This window comes from Oncorhynchus keta, chromosome 10 (genome assembly GCF_023373465.1).
Source record: "Oncorhynchus keta strain PuntledgeMale-10-30-2019 chromosome 10, Oket_V2, whole genome shotgun sequence".
In the NCBI taxonomy this organism is placed as follows: domain Eukaryota; kingdom Metazoa; phylum Chordata; class Actinopteri; order Salmoniformes; family Salmonidae; genus Oncorhynchus; species Oncorhynchus keta.
The window spans coordinates 8,263,632-8,286,308 of record NC_068430.1 but is presented as its reverse complement, the minus strand read 5'-3'; the positions used below and the strand labels follow the sequence as shown (position 1 = coordinate 8,286,308).

Here is a 22,677-nt window from a genome sequence, read left to right as displayed (position 1 = left end):
TGTCAGGTAGGAGAGGGAGGATGCAAGGGAAGAGAGGGAGGATGTCAGGTAGGAGAGGGAGGATGTCAGGTAGGAGAGGGAGGATGTCAGGTAGGAGAGGGAGGATGTCTGGTAGGAAAAGGAGGATGCCAGGTAGGAGAGGGAGGATGCAAGGGAAGATAGGGAGGATGTCAGGTAAGAACGCGAGGATGTCAGGTAGGAGAGGGAGGATGTCTGGTAGGAGAGGGAGGATGTCTGGTAGGAAAAGGAGGATGCCAGGTAGGAGAGGGAGGATGTCAGGTAGGAGAGGGAGGATGTCAGGTAGGAGAGGGAGGATGTAAGATAGGAGAGGGAGGATGTCAGGTAGGAGAGGGAGGATGTCAGGTAGGAGAGGGAGGATGTCAGGTAGGAGAGGGAGGATGTCAGGTAGGAGAGGGAGGATGTCTGGTAGGAGAAGGAGGATGTCAGGTAGGAGAGGGAGGATGTCAGGTAGGAGAGGGAGGATGTCAGGTAGGAGAGGGAGGATGTCAGGTGGGAGAGGGAGGATGTCTGGTAGGAAAAGGAGGATGCCAGGTAGGAGAGGGAGGATGTCAGGTAGGAGAGGGAGGATGTCAGGTAGGAAAGGGGGATGCCAGGTAGGAGAGGGAGGATGTCAGGTAGGAGAGGGAGGATGTCAGGTAGGAAAGGGAGGATGCCAGGTAGGAGAGGGAGGATGTCAGGTAGGAGAGGGAGGATGTCAGGTAGGAAAGGGAGGATGTCAGGTAGGAGAGGGAGGATGTCAGGTAGGAGAGGGAGGATGTCAGGTAGGAAAAGGAGGATGCCAGGTAGGAGAGGGAGGATGTCAGGTAGGAGAGGGAGGATGTCAGGTAGGAAAGGGAGGATGTCAGGTAGGAGTGGGAGGATGTCAGGTAGGAGAAGGAGGATGCCAGGTAGGAGAGGGAGGATGCCAGGTAGGAGAGGGAGGATGTCAGGTAGGAGAAGGAGGATGCCAGGTAGGAGAGGGAGGATTCCAGGTAGGAGAGGGAGGATGTCAGGTAGGAGAGGGAGGATGCCAGGTAGGAGAGGGAGGATGTCAGGTAGTAGAGGGAGGATGTCAGGTAGGAGAGGGAGGATGTCAGGTAGGAGAGGGAGGATGCAAGGGAAGATAGGGAGGATGTCAGGTAGGAGAGGGAGGATGTCAGGTAGGAGAGGGAGGATGTCTGGTAGGAAAAGGAGGATGCCAGGTAGGAGAGGGAGGATGCAAGGGAAGATAGGGAGGATGTCAGGTAAGAACGCGAGGATGTCAGGTAGGAGAGGGAGGATGTCTGGTAGGAGAGGGAGGATGTCTGGTAGGAAAAGGAGGATGCCAGGTAGGAGAGGGAGGATGTCAGGTAGGAGAGGGAGGATGTCAGGTAGGAGAGGGAGGATGTAAGATAGGAGAGGGAGGATGTCAGGTAGGAGAGGGAGGATGTCAGGTAGGAGAGGGAGGATGTCAGGTAGGAGAGGGAGGATGTCAGGTAGGAGAGGGAGGATGTCTGGTAGGAAAAGGAGGATGCCAGGTAGGAGAGGGAGGATGTCAGGTAGGAGAGGGAGGATGTCAGGTAGGAAAGGGAGGATGTCAGGTGGGAGAGGGAGGATGTCTGGTAGGAAAAGGAGGATGCCAGGTAGGAGAGGGAGGATGTCAGGTAGGAGAGGGAGGATGTCAGGTAGGAAAGGGAGGATGTCAGGTAGGAGAGGGAGGATGTTAGGTAGGAGTGGGAGGATGCCAGGTAGGAGAGGGAGGATGCCAGGTAGGAGAGGGAGGATGTCAGGTAGGAGAAGGAGGATGCCAGGTAGGAGAGGGAGGATTCCAGGTAGGAGAGGGAGGATGTCAGGTAGGAGAGGGAGGATGCCAGGTAGGAGAGGGAGGATGTCAGGTAGTAGAGGGAGGATGTCAGGTAGTAGAGGGAGTATGCCAGGTAGTAGAGGGAGGATGTCAGGTAGTGGAGGGAGGATGCTAGGTAGTAGAGGGAGGATGTCAGGTAGTAGAGGGAGGATGTCAGGTAGTGGAGGGAGGAGGTCAGGTAGTAGAGGGAGGAGGTCAGGTAGGAAAGGGAAGATGTCAGGTAGGAGAGGGAGGATGTCAGATAGGAGAAGGAGGATGTCAGGTAGGAAAGGGAAGATGTCAGGTAGGAGAGGGAGGATGTCAGGTAGGAAAGGGGGGATGCCAGGTAGGGAGGGAGGATGTCAGGTAGAGAGGGAGGATGTCAGGTAGGAAAGGGAGGATGTCAGGTAGGAGAGGGAGGATGTCAGGTAGGAGAGGGAGGATGTCAGGTAGGAAAAGGAGGATGCCAGGTAGGAGAGGGAGGATGTCAGGTAGGAGAGGGAGGATGTCAGGTAGGAAAGGGAGGATGTCAGGTAGGAGTGGGAGGATGTCAGGTAGGAGAAGGAGGATGCCAGGTAGGAGAGGGAGGATGCCAGGTAGGAGAGGGAGGATGTCAGGTAGGAGAGGGAGGATGCCAGGTAGGAGAGGGAGGATGCCAGGTAGGAGAGGGAGGATGTCAGGTAGGAGAGGGAGGATGCCAGGTAGGAGAGGGAGGATGTCAGGTAGTAGAGGGAGGATGTCAGGTAGGAGAGGGAGGATGTCAGGTAGGAGAGGGAGGATGCAAGGGAAGATAGGGAGGATGTCAGGTAGGAGGGAGGATGTCAGGTAGGAGAGGGAGGATGTCAGGTAGGAAAAGGAGGATGCCAGGTAGGAGAGGGAGGATGCAAGGGAAGATAGGGAGGATGTCAGGTAAGAAAGGGAGGATGTCAGGTAGGAGAGGGAGGATGTCTGGTAGGAGAGGGAGGATGTCTGGTAGGAAAAGGAGGATGCCAGGTAGGAGAGGGAGGATGTCAGGTAGGAGAGGGAGGATGTCAGGTAGGAGAGGGAGGATGTAAGGTAGGAGAGGGAGGATGTCAGGTAGGAGAGGGAGGATGTCAGGTAGGAGAGGGAGGATGTCAGGTAGGAGAGGGAGGATGTCAGGTAGGAGAGGGAGGATGTCTGGTAGGAAAAGGAGGATGCCAGGTAGGAGAGGGAGGATGTCAGGTAGGAGAGGGAGGATGTCAGGTAGGAAAGGGAGGATGTCAGGTGGGAGAGGGAGGATGTCTGGTAGGAAAAGGAGGATGCCAGGTAGGAGAGGGAGGATGTCAGGTAGGAGAGGGAGGATGTCAGGTAGGAAAGGGAGGATGTCAGGTAGGAGAGGGAGGATGTCAGGTAGGAGAGGGAGGATGTCAGGTAGGAGAGGGAGGATGCCAGGTAGGAGAGGGAGGATGTCAGGTAGGAGAAGGAGGATGCCAGGTAGGAGAGGGAGGATTCCAGGTAGGAGAGGGAGGATGTCAGGTAGGAGAGGGAGGATGCCAGGTAGGAGAGGGAGGATGTCAGGTAGTAGAGGGAGGATGTCAGGTAGTAGAGGGAGTATGCCAGGTAGGAGAGGGAGGATGTCAGGTAGTAGAGGGAGGATGCCAGGTAGTAGAGGGAGGATGTCAGGTAGTAGAGGGAGGATGTCAGGTAGTGGAGGGAGGAGGTCAGGTAGTAGAGGGAGGAGGTCAGGTAGGAAAGGGAAGATGTCAGGTAGGAGAGGGAGGATGTCAGATAGGAGAAGGAGGATGTCAGGTAGGAAAGGGAAGATGTCAGGTAGGAAAGGGAGGATGTCAGGTAGTAGAGGAAGGATGTCAGGTAGGAGAGGGAGGATGCCAGGTAGGAGGGGAAGGATGCCAGGTAGGAGAGGGAGGATGTCAGGTAGGAGAGGGAGGATGTAAGGTAGGAGAGGGAGGATGTCAGGTAGGAGAGGGAGGATGTCAGGTAGGAGAGGGAGGATGTCAGGTAGGAGAGGGAGGATGTCAGGTAGGAGAGGGAGGATGTCAGGTAGGAGAGGGAGGATGTCAGGTAGGAGAGGGAGGATGTCAGGTAGGAGAAGGAGGATGTCAGGTAGGAAAGGGAAGATGTCAGGTAGGAGAGGGGGGATGTCAGGTAGGAGAGGGAGGATGCCAGGTAGGAGGGGAAGGATGCCAGGTAGGAGAGGGAGGATGTCAGGTAGGAGAGGGAGGATGTAAGTTAGGAGAGCGAGGATGTAAATTAGGAGAGGGAGGATGTAAATTAGGAGAGGGAGGATGTCAGGTAGGAGAGGGAGGATGTCAGGTAGGAGGAGAATGAAATATGCGTCACTGTAGTTGTCAGCCAGTCGAGTCCTTTCCCCTGGGGAGACCCCTGTGGTGAGTGTTTCCTGTTTGTACAGTATACTCTGCATAATCTCAGCATCCAGAACTAGATCTCACGCTGGCCAGCTGCTCTACTGTTGTCACAAGCTGGCCAGCTGCTCTACATCTGTCACAAAATACTCTGAACTGAATGCTACTTCAACCATAACCTCCACCAGGCTATTGTGCATTAGGAGGAAGTGTTTGGGAATGAGATTACCGTCCTAAACCATGAGGTGCAGATGGATGCTGTGGGGCTCAGATGGATGCTGTGGGGTGCAGATGGATAATGTGGGGTGCAGATGGATGCTGTGGGGTGCAGATGGATGCTGTGGGGTGCAGATGGATAATGTGGGGTGTAGATGGATGCTGTGGGGTGCAGATGGATAATGTGGGGTGCAGATGGATGCTGTGGGGCGCAGATGGATAATGTGGGGTGCAGATGGATGCTGTGGGGCGCAGATGGATAATGTGGGGTGCAGATGGATGCTGTGGGGCGCAGATGGATAATGGGGTGCAGATGGATGCTGTGGGGCGCAGATGGATAATGTGGGGTGCAGATGGATGCTGTGGGGCGCAGATGGATAATGTGGGGTGCAGATGGATGCTGTGGGGCGCAGATGGATAATGTGGGGTGCAGATGGATGCTGTGGGGCGCAGATGGATAATGTGGGGTGCAGATGGATGCTGTGGGGCGCAGATGGATAATGTGGGGTGCAGATGGATGCTGTGGGGCGCAGATGGATGCTGTGGGGTGCAGATGGATGCTGTGGGGTGCAGATGGATGCTGTGGGGCGCAGATGGATGCTGTGGGGTGCAGATGGATGCTGTGGGGTGCAGATGGATACTGTGGGGTGCAGATGGATGCTGTGGGGCGCAGATGGATGCTGTGGGGTGCAGATGGATGCTGTGGGGCGCAGATGGATGCTGTGGGGCGCAGATGGATGCTGTGGGGTGCAGATGGATGCTGTGGGGTGCAGATGGATAATGTGGGGTGCAGATGGATGCTGTGGGGTGCAGATGGATGCTGTGGGGTGCAGATGGATGCTGTGGGGTGCAGATGGATGCTGTGGGGCGCAGATGGATGCTGTGGGGTGCAGATGGATGCTGTGGGGCGCAGATGGATGCTGTGGGGTGCAGATGGATGCTGTGGGGCGCAGATGGATGCTGTGGGGTGCAGATGGATGCTGTGGGGCGCAGATGGATGCTGTGGGGTGCAGATGGATGCTGTGGGGTGCAGATGGATATATATTTCTGACAAATAAATTACATTTCCCACAAAACAAATGTAGCATACAATATAGCTCAGTATTTTAATTATTATTTCATACAGTCATCATATATCAAGGGTGTCAATCATTTGTGACTCCACTATATATGTATGTATGTGTGTGTGTGTGTGTGTGTGTGTGTGTGTGTGTGTGTGTGTGTGTGTGTGTGTGTGCGTGAGGAAACCACACACAAGTCAGAGTTATCATAAAGTCCATCTTTAATTATGATGAGCTCCATCACAACCCTGTGACTCTCAGATCAATTCAGTGTCTATAAATGAATTCTCTGAGAGTGTCCTTACAAAACAGTTCTTAGTATCATTTATAGCCAAGACACACCCATCTCAACTCACATGACGAATAACAGATCTTAGGAACATTACAAAGGAAGACTTTACTTGAGAGGAGTATCCCATAGCCAGACAGCATTGGCTATGAATTATCGTTCAGTTTGCTCTCCTAAAACGAGGTTCTACTTCTCGTTCTTGGTACAACATAGTACCAAGACATTAGGATATATATCAATTGTCATTTTAGACACTCCCATTCTGGACAAGCTCACGGAGACACAGTGACTGGCCCCAAGACATTGTGGAGCCAAGAGATCATTGATTCCCCCTCAATCATCCCTTCACATGGTTTAAAAGATATGTTTACATATGAAGGCAAGCTTGACCTCTCCCCTCTCTGTGGCCCAAGTAACTGACCCCAGGACAGAGAACAGATAACTGCAACCGGCCACCACTATAGTACAACAAGACATTCTATATGAGAAATAACTGACCCCAGGACAGAGAACAGATAACTGCAACCGGCCACCACTATAGTACATAAAACAAGACATTCTATATGAGAAATAACTGACCCCAGGACAGAGAACAGATAACTGCAACCAGCCACCACTATAGTACAACAAGACATTCTATATGAGAAATAACTGACCCCAGGACAGAGAACAGATAACTGCAACCGGCCACCACTATAGTACAACAAGACATTCTATATGAGAAATAACTGACCCCAGGACAGAGAACAGATAACTGCAACCAGCCACCACTATAGTACATAAAACAAGACATTCTATATGAGAAATAACTGACCCCAGGACAGAGAACAGATAACTGCAACCAGCCACTATAGTACAACAAGACATTCTATATGAGAAATAACTGACCCCAGGACAGAGAACAGATAACTGCAACCGGCCACCACTATAGTACAACAAGACATTCTATATGAGAAATAACTGACCCCAGGACAGAGAACAGATAACTGCAACCGGCCACCACTATAGTACAACAAGACATTCTATATGAGAAATAACTGACCCCAGGACAGAGAACAGATAACTGCAACCGGCCACCACTATAGTACATAAAACAAGACATTCTATATGAGAAATAACTGACCCCAGGACAGAGAACAGATAACTGCAACCGGCCACCACTATAGTACAACAAGACATTCTATATGAGAAATAACTGACCCCAGGACAGAGAACAGATAACTGCAACCGGCCACCACTATAGTACAACAAGATATTCTATATGAGAAATAACTGACCCCAGGACAGAGAACAGATAACTGCAACCGGCCACCACTATAGTACAACAAGACATTCTATATGAGAAATAACTGACCCCAGGACAGAGAACAGATAACTGCAACCGGCCACCACTATAGTACAACAAGACATTCTATATGAGAAATAACTGACCCCAGGACAGAGAACAGATAACTGCAACCGGCCACCACTATAGTACAACAAGACATTCTATATGAGAAATAACTGACCCCAGGACAGAGAACAGATAACTGCAACCGGCCACCACTATAGTACAACAAGACATTCTATATGAGAAATAACTGACCCCAGGACAGAGAACAGATAACTGCAACCGGCCACCACTATAGTACAACAAGACATTCTATATGAGAAATAACTGACCCCAGGACAGAGAACAGATAACTGCAACCAGCCACCACTATAGTACAACAAGACATTCTATATGAGAAATAACTGACCCCAGGACAGAGAACAGATAACTGCAACCGGCCACCACTATAGTACAACAAGACATTCTATATGAGAAATAACTGACCCCAGGACAGAGACCAGCTAACTGCACCCGGCCACCACTATAGTACAACAAGACATTCTATATGAGAAATAACTGACCCCAGGACAGAGAACAGATAACTGCAACCGGCCACCACTATAGTACAACAAGACATTCTATATGAGAAATAACTGACCCCAGGACAGAGAACAGATAACTGCAACCGGCCACCACTATAGTACAAGACATTCTATATGAGAAATAACTGACCCCAGGACAGAGAACAGATAACTGCAACCGGCCACCACTATAGTACAACAAGACATTCTATATGAGAAATAACTGACCCCAGGACAGAGAACAGATAACTGCAACCGGCCACCACTATAGTACAACAAGACATTCTATATGAGAAATAACTGACCCCAGGACAGAGAACAGATAACTGCAACCGGCCACCACTATAGTACAAGACATTCTATATGAGAAATAACTGACCCCAGGACAGAGAACAGATAACTGCAACCGGCCACCACTATAGTACAACAAGATATTCTATACGAGAAATAACTGACCCCAGGACAGAGAACAGATAACTGCAACCGGCCACCACTATAGTACATAAAACAAGACATTCTATATGAGAAATAACTGACCCCAGGACAGAGAACAGATAACTGCAACCGGCCACCACTATAGTACAACAAGACATTCTATATGAGAAATAACTGACCCCAGGACAGAGAACAGATAACTGCAACCGGCCACCACTATAGTACAACAAGATATTCAATATGAGAAATAACTCACAAGCATATAATGAAAATAAAACATCTTATCTGTGTTACCCAACTATTCTGATACATCCCCAACAATTTGTGTGTGTGTGTGTGTGTGTGTGTGTGTGTGTGTGTGTGTGTGTGTGTGTGTGTGTGTGTGTGTGTGTGTGTGTGTGTGTGTGTGTGTGTGTGTGTGTGTGTGTGTGTGTGTGTGTGTGTGTGTGTATATATTGTTTATAAATGTTCAACAAGTCAGCAACATGTATGTACTGTTCCAGACAGGGTCAAACAACATTGTGTCAAATTCCTCATCGATACGAGTGATGGGATGGACGGAGTGTGATAAAGGACGGCGAAGAGAGGTGACATCTCCTCTCCTTTAATGTTCTCCTGCCTGCCTGTGAGTCTGCCCATCCATCGATCTGTGTTTCTCACAGTCACTCACAGTCACCCACAGTCACCCACAGTCACCCACAGTCACCCACAGTCACCCACAGTCACCCACAGTCACTCACAGTCACCCACAGTCACTCACAGTCCCTCACAGTCACTCACAGTCACCCACAGTCACTCACAGTCACCCACAGTCACTCACAGTCACCCACAGTCACCCACAGTCACTCACAGTCACCCACAGTCACTCACAGTCACCCACAGTCACCCACAGTCACTCACAGTCACCCAGAGTCACCCACAGTCACTCACAGTCACCCACAGTCACCCACAGTCACCCACAGTCACCCACAGTCACTCGCAGTCACCCACAGTCACTCACAGTCACTCACAGTCACTCACAGTCACCCACAGTCACTCACAGTCACCCACAGTCACTCACAGTCACCCACAGTCACCCACAGTCACTCACAGTCACTCACAGTCACTCACAGTCACCCACAGTCACTCACAGTCACCCACAGTCACTCACAGTCACTCACAGTCACCCACAGTCACTCACAGTCACTCACAGTCACCCACAGTCACCCACAGTCACCCACAGTCACCCACAGTCACTCACAGTCACTCACAGTCACCCACAGTCACTCACAGTCACTCAGCACGACCTGTTTGTGTTTTAGCAGCAGCTTTCGATTTACTTGAAGACTCATCTAAACTTTTTTTTCAGGTCACGACGTGACTGACCAGATAGATGGGTTTTACGATCAATAATCAATAGCCCAATCAATACTCTTGGATTATTTGATTTTAGCCTACTTTCTATTTTCCTGTCAAAGTTTATTTGGCGGAAACAAAAATATGTAAACACCAAATCAGATTTTTGTATTTGACTTCATGGTGTTAAATGTATATAATTGTAACTACATTTTTAATGGGGGAGGTGATACACAGACTGCTGTATGTCTTTTCCACAAGGGAGGTACAAACATCACACAACGGCCCCTTTAAGAGGGAGGGACAACACATCACACAACCGCCCCTTTAAGAGGGAGGGACAACACATCACACAACGGCCCCTTTAAGAGGGAGGGACAACACATCACACAACGGCCCCTTTAAGAGGGAGGGGCAAACACATCACACAACGGCCCCTTTAAGAGGGAGGGACAACACATCACACAACGGCCCCTTTAAGAGGGAGGGACAACACATCACACAACGGCCCCTTTAAGAGGGAGGGACAACACATCACACAACGGCCCCTTTAAGAGGGAGGTACAACACATCACACAACGGCCCCTTTAAGAGGGAGGGACAACACATCACACAACGGCCCCTTTAAGAGGGAGGGACAACACATCACACAACGGCCCCTTTAAGAGGGAGGGACAACACATCACACAACGGCCCCTTTAAGAGGGAGGGACAACACATCACACAACGGCCCCTTTAAGAGGGAGGGACAACACATCACACAACGGCCCCTTTAAGAGGGAGGGACAACACATCACACAACGGCCCCTTTAAGAGGGAGGGACAACACATCACACAACGGCCCCTTTAAGAGGGAGGGACAACACATCACACAACGGCCCCTTTAAGAGGGAGGGGCAAACACATCACACAACGGCCCCTTTAAGAGGGAGGTACAACACATCACACAACGGCCCCTTTAAGAGGGAGGTACAACACATCACACAACGGCCCCTTTAAGAGGGAGGGACAACACATCACACAACGGCCCCTTTAAGAGGGAGGGGCAACACATCACACAACGGCCCCTTTAAGAGGGAGGGGCAACACACATCACACAACGGCCCCTTTAAGAGGGAGGTACAAACATCACACAACGGCCCCTTTAAGAGGGAGGGGCAACACACATCACACAACGGCCCCTTTAAGAGGGAGGTACAAACATCACACAACGGCCCCTTTAAGAGGGAGGGACAACACATCACACAACGGCCCCTTTAAGAGGGAGGTACAAACATCACACAACGGCCCCTTTAATAGGGAGGTACAACACATCACACAACGGCCCCTTTAAGAGGGAGGTACAAACATCACACAACGGCCCCTTTAATAGGGAGGTACAACACATCACACAACGGCCCCTTTAAGAGGGAGGTAAAACACATCACACAACGGCCCCTTTAATAGGGAGGTACAACACATCACACAACGGCCCCTTTAAGAGGGATGTACAACACATCACACAACGGCCCCTTTAAGAGGGATGTACAACACATCACACAACGGCCCCTTTAAGAGGGAGGTACAACACATCACACAACGGCCCCTTTAAGAGGGATGTACAACACATCACACAACGGCCCCTTTAAGAGGGAGGTACAAACATCACACAACGGCCCCTTTAATAGGGAGGTACAACACATCACACAACGGCCCCTTTAAGAGGGAGGTAAAACACATCACACAACGGCCCCTTTAATAGGGAGGTACAACACATCACACAACGGCCCCTTTAAGAGGGATGTACAACACATCACACAACGGCCCCTTTAAGAGGGATGTACAACACATCACACAACGGCCCCTTTAATAGGGATGTACAACACATCACACAACGGCCCCTTTAAGAGGGATGTACAACACATCACACAACGGCCCCTTTAAGAGGGATGTACAACACATCACACAACGGCCCCTTTAAGAGGGAGGGACAACACATCACACAACGGCCCCTTTAAGAGGGATGTACAACACATCACACAACGGCCCCTTTAAGAGGGAGGGACAACACATCACACAACGGCCCCTTTAAGAGGGAGGTACAACACATCACACAACGGCCCCTTTAAGAGGGAGGGACAACACATCACACAACGGCCCCTTTAAGAGGGAGGGACAACACATCACACAACGGCCCCTTTAAGAGGGAGGGAGGGAGAAATAGAAAGAGAGAGAGAGAGAGAGAGATGTGATAACAGTGACAGAATTGTTCTATGATGACAACCGGATTAATGTTTGACGCTCTGTCAGGTTAAAGAATAGCCACATTACAAATCCGTGTCGGAAACATCAGAGTCAGACCGAAGCTCGTAGTCAACATCTTCGCGTGTGGATTCCAACTTGAAGAAGAATTTTGGCGGTTAATTACGTGTCACAGGTAAGAAATTCAATTATCTTTTCTGTTTTCATAATTATTTATTGACATATTAGATGCAGGATAATTGTCTCTGGGTTGAATTCATCGCCTATTTCTTTATTATTACCAAACTATGGGTTAAAGTTATTTCTTATAGAAGTGTTTTTAAGTAACGTTTTCTGCAATGATTACTGCATGATTATCCCATTAGGCTATGTCAACCTAACCACTACATGATTTTGAGATAGACCGATTTAAAACATGGAATTATTTATTTTCCAGCTAAATTATTATATTACTTGTCTATTATATTACTTCTATACAGTAGACTAATAGCACTTTACAGTAGACTATACACCAGTAGCTAAAGGGTATAGGGGTTTAAAAGGAAAATAAATGACTGTTGAATGAATTCAATAACAACTTGTAAATGGAGCCAGTAGCTTCTGATAATAGAACATTCATTCATACAGACGGTGTAGCTGAGACTAAATGGTCAATTGCATGTTCCTCACTAGGAAGGTATCATTCACTGTTTGTGCCAGTCTCACTGTTTCTCCTACATTTCTCTCTCTCTCTCTCTCTCTCTCTCTCTCTCTCTCTCTCTCTCTCCTCCCTATTTCTCTCTCTTCTCCCTATGTCTCTCCTTATTTCTCTCTCTTCTTTCTCTCTCCCTTCTCCCTATTTCTCTCTCCTCCCTATTTCTCTCTCTTCTTTCTCTCTCTCTTCTCCCTATTTCTCTCTCTCTTCTCCCTATTTCTCTCTCTTCTCCCTATTTCTCTCTCTCTTCTCCCTATTTCTCTCTCTCTCTTCTCCCTATTTCTCTCTCTTCTTTCTCTCTCTCTTCTCTCTCTCTCTCGCTCTCTCTCTCTCTTCTCCCTATTTCTCTCTCTTCTCCCTATTTCTCTCTCTCTCTCCCTATTTCTCTCTCTCTTCTCCCTATTTCTCTCTATCTCTCTCTCTCCCTATTTCTCTCTCTCTCTCTCTCTCCCTATTTCTGTCTATCTCTTCTCCTTATTTCTCTCTCTCTCTCTCTCTTCTCCCTATTTCTCTCTCTCTCTCTTCTCCCTATTTCTCTCTCTCTCTCTCTCTCTCTCCCTATTTCGCTCTCTCTTCTCCCTCTTTCTCTCTCTCTTCTCCCTATTTCTCTCTCTCTCTCTTCTCCCTATTTCTCTCTCTTCTCCCTCTCTCTCTTCTCCCTATTTTTCTCTCTCTCTTCTCCCTATTTCTCTCTCTCTTCTCCCTATTTCTCTCTCTCTCTCTTCTCCCTATTTCTCTCTCTCTCTCTCTTCCCTATTTCTCTCTCTCTTCTCCCTATTTCTCTCTCTCTCTCTTCTCCCTATTTCTCTCTCTCTTCTCCCTATTTCTCTCTCTCTCTCTTCTCCCTATTTCTCTCTCTCTTCTCCCCATTTATCTTTCTCTCTCTCTCTTTCTCTCTCTCCTCATTAACTGCCCTGGGGAAATGGAAGTGATAACAGCATTGGCTGAGCCTGTCATTTCTCCTTTCTCGCGCTCGATTATATCCTTCTCGCTTTCTTTCTCTCCTATCTCTCTCTTTACACTCACTCTATCTAATTGTCATTCTTGTGGGTTCCACAAAATGCACCGATTGATTGTTTTCAATTGTGTTAATTGGTGTGGTAGCTTTCCCTGAATTGCTGCTGTCTTCTAACATAACTTTATAATGGGTTTATAACAGGTTTATAACAGGTTTATAATGGGTTTATAACAGGTTTATAACAGGTTTATAATGGGTTTATAACAGGTTTATAACAGGTTTATAACGGGTTTATAACAGGTTTATAACGGGTTTATAACAGGTTTATAATGGGTTTATAACAGGTTTATAACGGGTTTATAACAGGTTTATAACAGGTTTATAACGGGTTTATAACGGGTTTATAACAGGTTTATAACAGGTTTATAACGGGTTTGTAACAGGTTTATAACGGGTTTATAACAGGTTTATAACGGGTTTATAACAGGTTTATAACGGGTTTATAACAGGTTTATAATGGGTTTATAACAGGTTTATAACGGGTTTATAACAGGTTTATAACAGGTTTATAACGGGTTTATAACGGGTTTATAACAGGTTTATAACAGGTTTATAACGGGTTTGTAACAGGTTTATAACGGGTTTATAACAGGTTTATAACGGACAGGCAGTATATTGCACTCACTCGATGGACATTCTTATGGCCTCTGATAGTACGTGTGTGTGTGTGTGTGTGTACATACGTACGTGTGTGTGTGGGGTGTGTGGATGTGTGTGTGTGTGTGTGTGTGTGGGTGTGGCCACTGCTCAGATTGACAACTACAGTATATTTCATCTCCAATGTTTATTGAAAACATAAATACATTTTCACAATGAGCACTGATGTCTCTCAAACACATTGTCACATCAGTTGGTTCGCTAGCGAATTTGAGCCATATCAGCATTGACATGAAATCAGTCAAAACACCTCAAAACCAGACATGAAACAAGATGAAACTAGCTGAAATCCGTCACATACGATTCCCCACATGACAGTTTCTTGTCATTGTTAGTAGCTATCTGGCCATCCTGAATCAAAACAACTCTCAGATTTCTGCCCCGTTGAAGAGTATGCGTCGTTTTCGTGACGTTACCAGCTATCCCACCTATATCAAACCAGAATGTAGATCAATGTGGAGTGCGAAATGGAAAAACGTCCCTTATATAGGATAGGATTTGTAATGATGATGAAGATGATTATGATTATATAAAGAATCATTTTAATAAAAGTGTCTACTTGAATCAGTCAAATATCTAATATCTAATAAAAAAATTCAATAAAAGAACATATGAAACAAACTGATATTTCAGCCTGGATTCTAACCAGAACCAGAGGAGGATACCAATCACCACAATGGACAAATGTGTTGAAAAATGTAGGACGGGTCTATTTCCCAGGCTATGTCACATGTCACATGTCACATGTCACATGTCGAGTTCTGTCCCTTCATTCGATAAACAGACAGGAACAGATGTTATCTATTCTCCCGCAGTCATATTCCCATTTGAAGTTTGATTTTTCCTCGCTGATACAACCCAAGCCCAGATTCTAACCAACTCAGATACGATCGTGGAATATATATTCTCCTGCAGTCTGACTGATACCGACTGAAGAGTATTTCTATCGTAGTTTGTTTTTACTGACTGAGCCAAGAGATGCGTATTAGCCAGTCTATTTTTACAGCACATGGTCTTACATCACATTCTGACTGAACTTTGTTTCTCCTCGCTGACCCAGCACCAACTGAGGCCAGGTCTCGGACCACGGGAGAAACAACCACGGAATATTCTCCTGCAGTTATAGATCAGACTCTAACACTGGAGTCTTGCTACCATAGTTTGCTCTTCCTTGCTGGGACGGGAGATAGATTACCTACAACACAGGAGATACTCTACACAGGAGATAGATTACCTACAACACAGGAGATAGATTACCTACAACACAGGAGATAGATTACCTACAACACAGGAGATACTCTACACAGGAGATAGATTACCTACAACACAGGAGATACTCTACACAGGAGATAGATTACATACAACACAGTAGATACTCTACACAGGAGATAGATTACCTACAACACAGTAGATACTCTACACAGGAGATAGATTACATACAACACAGTAGATACTCTACACAGGAGATAGATTACCTACAACACAGGAGATACTCTACACAGGAGATAGATTACCTACAACACAGGAGATAGATTACCTACAACACAGGAGATACTCTACACAGGAGATAGATTACCTACAACACAGGAGATACTCTACACAGGAGATAGATTACCTACAACACAGGAGATAGATTACTCTACAACACAGTAGATACTCTACACAGGAGATAGATTACCTACAACACAGTAGATACTCTACACAGGAGATAGATTACATACAACACAGTAGATACTCTACACAGGAGATAGATTACCTACAACACAGGAGATACTCTACACAGGAGATAGATTACCTACAACACAGGAGATAGATTACCTACAACACAGTAGATACTCTACACAGGAGATAGATTACCTACAACACAGTAGATACTCTACACAGGAGATAGATTACCTACAACACAGGAGATACTCTACACAGGAGATAGATTACCTACAACACAGTAGATACTCTACACAGGAGATAGATTACCTACAACACAGGAGATACTCTACACAGGAGATAGATTACCTACAACACAGGAGATAGATTACCTACAACACAGGAGATACTCTACACAGGAGATAGATTACCTACAACACAGGAGATACTCTACACAGGAGATAGATTACCTACAACACAGTAGATACTCTACACAGGAGATAGATTACCTACAACACAGGAGATAGATTACCTACAACACAGTAGATACTCTACACAGGAGATAGATTACCTACAACACAGTAGATACTCTACACAGGAGATAGATTACATACAACACAGTAGATACTCTACACAGGAGATAGATTACCTACAACACAGGAGATAGATTACCTACAACACAGTAGATACTCTACACAGGAGATAGATTACCTACAACACAGTAGATACTCTACACAGGAGATAGATTACATACAACACAGTAGATACTCTACACAGGAGATAGATTACCTACAACACAGGAGATACTCTACACAGGAGATAGATTACCTACAACACAGTAGATACTCTACACAGGAGATAGATTACCTACAACACAGTAGATACTCTACACAGGAGATAGATTACCTACAACACAGTAGATACTCTACACAGGAGATAGATTACCTACAACACAGTAGATACTCTACACAGGAGATAGATTACCTACAACACAGGAGATAGATTACCTACAACACAGTAGATACTCTACACAGGAGATAGATTACCTACAACACAGGAGATACTCTACACAGGAGATAGATTACCTACAACACAGGAGATAGATTACCTACAACACAGGAGATACTCTACACAGGAGATAGATTACCTACAACACAGTAGATACTCTACACAGGAGATAGATTACCTACAACACAGGAGATACTCTACACAGGAGATAGATTACCTACAACACAGGAGATACTCTACACAGGAGATAGATTACCTACAACACAGTAGATACTCTACACAGGAGATAGATTACATACAACACAGTAGATACTCTACACAGGAGATAGATTACCTACAACACAGTAGATACTCTACACAGGAGATAGATTACATACAACACAGTAGATACTCTACACAGGAGATAGATTACATACAACACAGTAGATACTCTACACAGGAGATAGATTACCTACAACACAGTAGATACTCTACACAGGAGATTCCCGGGACCACCCATACGTAGAATGTATGCACACATGACTGTAAGTCGCTTTGGATAAAAGCGTCTACTAAATGGCATATATTTATTTATATCTGCCACCACTGAGATTACCTACAACACAGTAGATACTCTACACAGGAGATAGATTACCTACAACACAGTAGATACTCTACACAGGAGATAGATTACATACAACACAGGAGATACTCTACACAGGAGATAGATTACCTACAACACAGTAGATACTCTACACAGGAGATAGATTACCTACAACACAGGAGATAGATTACCTACAACACAGGAGATAGATTACATACAACACAGGAGATAGATTACATACAACACAGTAGATACTCTACACAGGAGATAGATTACATACAACACAGTAGATACTCTACACAGGAGATAGATTACATACAACACAGGAGATAGATTACCTACAACACAGTAGATACTCTACACAGGAGATAGATTACCTACAACACAGTAGATACTCTACACAGGAGATAGATTACATACAACACAGTAGATACTCTACACAGGAGATAGATTACCTACAACACAGGAGATAGATTACCTACAACACAGTAGATACTCTACACAGGAGATAGATTACCTTCAACACAGTAGATACTCTACACAGGAGATAGATTACATACAACACAGTAGATACTCTACACAGGAGATAGATTACCTACAACACAGGAGATACTCTACACAGGAGATAGATTACCTACAACACAGTAGATACTCTACACAGGAGATAGATTACCTACAACACAGTAGATACTCTACACAGGAGATAGATTACATACAACACAGTAGATACTCTACACAGGAGATAGATTACCTACAACACAGTAGATACTCTACACAGGAGATAGATTACCTACAACACTCTACACAGGAGATAGATTACCTACAACACAGTAGATACTCTACACAGGAGATAGATTACCTACAACACAGGAGATACTCTACACAGGAGATAGATTACCTACAACACAGGAGATAGATTACCTACAACACAGTAGATACTCTACACAGGAGATAGATTACCTACAACACAGTAGATACTCTACACAGGAGATAGATGACCTACAACACAGGAGATACTCTACACAGGAGATAGATTACCTACAACACAGAGAGATACTCTACACAGGAGATAGATTACCTACAACACAGTAGATACTCTACACAGGAGATAGATTACCTACAACACGTAGATACTCTACACAGGAGATAGATTACCTACAACACAGTAGATACTCTACACAGGAGATAGATTACCTACAACACAGTAGATACTCTACACAGGAGATAGATTACCTACAACACAGTAGATACTCTACACAGGAGATAGATTACCTACAACACAGTAGATACTCTACACAGGAGATTCCCGGGACCACCCATACGTAGAATGTATGCACACATGACTGTAAGTCGCTTTGGATAAAAGCTAGATACTGCTAAATGGCATATATTTATTTATATCTGCCACCACTGAGATTACCTACAACACAGTAGATACTCTACACAGGAGATAGATTACCTACAACACAGTAGATACTCTACACAGGAGATAGATTACCTACAACACAGTAGATACTCTACACAGGAGATAGATTACATACAACACAGTAGATACTCTACACAGGAGATAGATTACCTACAACACAGTAGATACTCTACACAGGAGATAGATTACCTACAACACAGGAGATACTCTACACAGGAGATAGATTACCTACAACACAGGAGATAGATTACCTACAACACAGGAGATAGATAACATACAACACAGGAGATACTCTACACAGGAGATAGATTACATACAACACAGGAGATACTCTACACAGGAGATAGATTACATACAACACAGGAGATACTCTACACAGGAGATAGATGACCTACAACACAGTAGATACTCTACACAGGAGATAGATTACCTACAACACAGTAGATACTCTACACAGGAGATAGATTACCTACAACACAGTAGATACTCTACACAGGAGATAGATTACCCACAACACAGGAGATAGATTACCACAACACAGCAGATACCACACAGGAGATAGATTACCTACAACACAGGAGATACTCTACACAGGAGATAGATTACCTACAACACAGGAGATAGATTACCTACAACACAGTAGATACTCTACACAGGAGATAGATTACCTACAACACAGTAGATACTCTACACAGGAGATAGATTACATACAACACAGTGGATACTCTACACAGGAGATAGATTACCTACAACACAGTAGATACCTACACAGGAGATAGATTACCTACAACACAGGAGATAGATTACCTACAACACAGTAGATACTCTACACAGGAGATAGATTACCTACAACACAGTAGATACCCTACACAGGAGATAGATTACATACAACACAGTATATACTCTACACAGGAGATAGATTACCTACAACACAGTAGATACTCTACACAGGAGATAGATTACCTACAACACAGGAGATACTCTACACAGGAGATAGATTACCTACAACACAGGAGATAGATTACCTACAACACAGTAGATACTCTACACAGGAGATAGATTACCTACAACACAGTAGATACTCTACACAGGAGATAGATTACATACAACACAGTAGATACTCTACACAGGAGATAGATTACCTACAACACAGAGATAGATTACCTACAACACAGTAGATACTCTACACAGGAGATAGATTACCTACAACACAGTAGATACTCTACACAGGAGATAGATTACATACAACACAGTAGATACTCTACACAGGAGATAGATTACCTACAACACAGGAGATAGATTACCTACAACACAGTAGATACTCTACACAGGAGATAGATTACCTTCAACACAGTAGATACTCTACACAGGAGATAGATTACATACAACACAGTAGATACTCTACACAGGAGATAGATTACATACAACACAGGAGATACTCTACACAGGAGATAGATTACATACAACACAGGAGATACTCTACACAGGAGATAGATGACCTACAACACAGTAGATACTCTACACAGGAGATAGATTACATACAACACAGTAGATACTCTACACAGGAGATAGATTACATACAACACAGGAGATACTCTACACAGGAGATAGATTACCTACAACACAGGAGATAGATTACCTACAACACAGGAGATACTCTACACAGGAGATAGATTACCTACAACACAGTAGATACTCTACACAGGAGATAGATTACCTACAACACAGGAGATAGATTACCTACAACACAGGAGATACTCTACACAGGAGATAGATTACCTACAACACAGTAGATACTCTACACAGGAGATAGATTACCTACAACACAGGAGATACTCTACACAGGAGATAGATTACCTACAACACAGGAGATACTCTACACAGGAGATAGATTACCTACAACACAGTAGATACTCTACACAGGAGATAGATTACCTACAACACAGGAGATACTCTACACAGGAGATAGATTACCTACAACACAGTAGATACTCTACACAGGAGATAGATTACCTACAACACAGTAGATACTCTACACAGGAGATAGATTACCTACAACACAGTAGATACTCTACACAGGAGATAGATTACCTACAACACAGTAGATACTCTACACAGGAGATTCCCGGGACCACCCATACGTAGAATGTATGCACACATGACTGTAAGTCGCTTTGGATAAAAGCGTCTGCAAATGGCATATATTTATTTATATCTGCCACCACTGAGATTACCTACAACACAGTAGATACTCTACACAGGAGATAGATTACCTACAACACAGTAGATACTCTACACAGGAGATAGATTACCTACAACACAGTAGATACTCTACACAGGAGATAGATTACCTACAACACAGTAGATACTCTACACAGGAGATAGATTACCTACAACACAGGAGATAGATTACCTACAACACAGGAGATAGATTACCTACAACACAGTAGATACTCTACACAGGAGATAGATTACCTACAACACAGTAGATACTCTACACAGGAGATAGATTACATACAACACAGTAGATACTCTACACAGGAGATAGATTACCTACAACACAGGAGATAGATTACCTACAACACAGTAGATACTCTACACAGGAGATAGATTACCTACAACACAGTAGATACTCTACACAGGAGATAGATTACATACAACACAGTAGATACTCTACACAGGAGATAGATTACCTACAACACAGGAGATAGATTACCTACAACACAGTAGATACTCTACACAGGAGATAGATTACCTTCAACACAGTAGATACTCTACACAGGAGATAGATTACATACAACACAGTAGATACTCTACACAGGAGATAGATTACCTACAACACAGGAGATACTCTACACAGGAGATAGATTACCTACAACACAGTAGATACTCTACACAGGAGATAGATTACCTACAACACAGTAGATACTCTACACAGGAGATAGATTACATACAACACAGTAGATACTCTACACAGGAGATAGATTACCTACAACACAGTAGATACTCTACACAGGAGATAGATTACCTACAACACAGGAGATAGATTACCTACAACACAGTAGATACTCTACACAGGAGATAGATTACCTACAACACAGGAGATACTCTACACAGGAGATAGATTACCTACAACACAGGAGATAGATTACCTACAACACAGGAGATACTCTACACAGGAGATAGATTACCTACAACACAGGAGATACTCTACACAGGAGATAGATTACCTACAACACAGGAGATACTCTACACAGGAGATAGATTACCTACAACACAGGAGATACTCTACACAGGAGATAGATTACCTACAACACAGTAGATACTCTACACAGGAGATAGATTACCTACAACACAGGAGATACTCTACACAGGAGATAGATTACCTACAACACAGTAGATACTCTACACAGGAGATAGATTACCTACAACACAGTAGATACTCTACACAGGAGATAGATTACCTACAACACAGTAGATACTCTACACAGGAGATAGATTACCTACAACACAGTAGATACTCTACACAGGAGATTCCCGGGACCACCCATACGTAGAATGTATGCACACATGACTGTAAGTCGCTTTGGATAAAAGCGTCTGCTAAATGGCATATATTTATTTATATCTGCCACCACTGAGATTACCTACAACACAGTAGATACTCTACACAGGAGATAGATTACCTACAACACAGTAGATACTCTACACAGGAGATAGATTACCTACAACACAGTAGATACTCTACACAGGAGATAGATTACCTACAACACAGTAGATACTCTACACAGGAGATAGATTACCTACAACACAGGAGATAGATTACCTACAGCACAGGAGATAGATTACCTAAAACACAGGAGATAGATTACCTACAACACAGGAGATAGATTACTACAACACAGTAGATACTCTACACAGGAGATAGATTACCTACAACACAGGAGATACTCTACACAGGAGATAGATTACCTACAACACAGGAGATAGATTACCTACAACACAGTAGA

General features: G+C 45.0%; 1 protein-coding gene across 1 annotated transcript in view; it reads left to right on the top strand.

The window, feature by feature from the left end:
• The first annotated feature begins 11,606 nt into the window (after nucleotides 1–11,606).
• The window catches only part of LOC118378816 (leucine-rich repeat-containing protein 3-like), a 28,983-nt gene continuing 17,912 nt past the window's right edge, over nucleotides 11,607–22,677 (top strand). Inside the window, exon 1 of the mRNA XM_052526400.1 lies at nucleotides 11,607–11,812. The gene's annotated coding sequence lies outside the window, so the exon portion shown is untranslated. The remainder of the gene's footprint in view (nucleotides 11,813–22,677) is intronic.